The sequence below is a fragment of the Helianthus annuus genome, chromosome 11, assembly GCF_002127325.2.
Source record: "Helianthus annuus cultivar XRQ/B chromosome 11, HanXRQr2.0-SUNRISE, whole genome shotgun sequence".
In the NCBI taxonomy this organism is placed as follows: Eukaryota; Viridiplantae; Streptophyta; class Magnoliopsida; order Asterales; family Asteraceae; genus Helianthus; species Helianthus annuus.
The window spans coordinates 19,962,750-19,964,389 of NC_035443.2; positions in this window are offsets into that span (position 1 = coordinate 19,962,750).

Consider the following 1,640-nt stretch of genomic DNA (forward strand, 5'->3'; position numbering starts at 1 on the left):
GCTGATATGATTCCCCGACACGCATGCCAAAAATAAGTTTATAAATAGTTTACTTTGTTTACTTTTTACAATTTAAAGTTTTCTGCATTTCATTTTTTAGTTTAGAACACTTTTTAAAATCCAAAAAGATTTTATTTCTGCTTTATTTTTGACAAATCAAAGTGGAGAGTTAATCATTGGATTCTTGAAGATTATAGCAGATGCAGGAAAGTTCTGAGCTGAGGAATGAGGAGAGCTTACTTTGTTGAAGTTTGAGATGTTTTCAAAGTTAAAACAAGTTCATTAGTTTGATGCTTGTTACATTTTTTCAGAAAATGTTTGAAAAAGTTTTTACAAAATCAGTCTGTATTGTCAAAAGATCAACCAAGGTCATTAAATTGGACTTGGTAGATTAATCGAGTAATCAGGGTCATTAACTTGGACCTGAATACTTGAGTGGATATCTAGTACTGATAATTTGTGTGATTTATTGTTGAATAGATAAGATTGTAATGTTTGATGTATGAGACACAGGTTTTAGACTTCATTATTCCCACGGAAGCTATTTGTCAAAGCTTGAACCAGACCTCAGATTCTAGCATATTGAGAAGGGGAGTCTGTGAAAGGGGGAGTCTGGATCAACAGCTAAAGAGAAGCCTGAAGATGGAGCCACGACAAGATTGTAAACCTGTGAAGATAGAATGCTTATGATGTGAAGACAGAGAGTTGGAGAAAAGACCAAGACTGAAGACTCGGAGCTGAAAACTTCGTCAACATCTAAGGGGGAGTCTGTTGATGCATGGAATGTCTGTTGACTATGTCTGCATTAAGTCTTTGGTCAAGATGGGTCAACATAGGAGCTTGAAAGTCAAATTAAGTCTTAATGTTGTAGTTCCGCTTTTATGTACATAGGTTAGAAGTAGTTCCGCTTACATGTCATTAGGGAGTTTCGCTTATGTGTCATGCCGTATAAGCGAAATCACTGGCACTATATATAGTCAGTATGAGCGAAACCACATAGAGTCAGTCAAGTACGTTGGAGCGGAACTAGGTCATTGCTTGTGTAACCAAACTCTGTCAAAATTGAATCAGAAAGCAATAAAAGAGAAGGAATTGAAAAGGAAAAGCAGTGTAACTTCATGAACATTGATTCCGCCTTTGTATGTGAAGATGAACGTTCTCAACTGACTGCTTAGGGTCGGAACACGGTCCAACAGGTATAATGTGTGGGGACTTTCAGATGGAGTTCGTTTAGCCCGCTAAATACATGAAATATAAATTTATAGTATTTAATGTTATGGGTGAAATTCTGAGCCCATATCCTGAGAATTATCCTGAATTATATCTTGGTTATATGATATATGTTCACATCCGGGATGCTGATTCAGGATATTGGTAACATCCTGAATGGTATCCTCAGGATCACTAACGGATTATGTGCAGGTACATGGATTAGAAGCTAGCAACGTTCATGAAGACCTTTTCTACTGAAGACTCGGTCCAAGTCGTTTACAAGAAGTCGTTGAAGCCGCATTACTCGGCCTACAACGTTCACTTTGGAATATTCGGAGCATCCCATGATTATAGGAATTTTAGTTTACATTTCGTTACTATAAATAGATGGGTATACCAGATCGAATAGGACATCACAACAACACTCA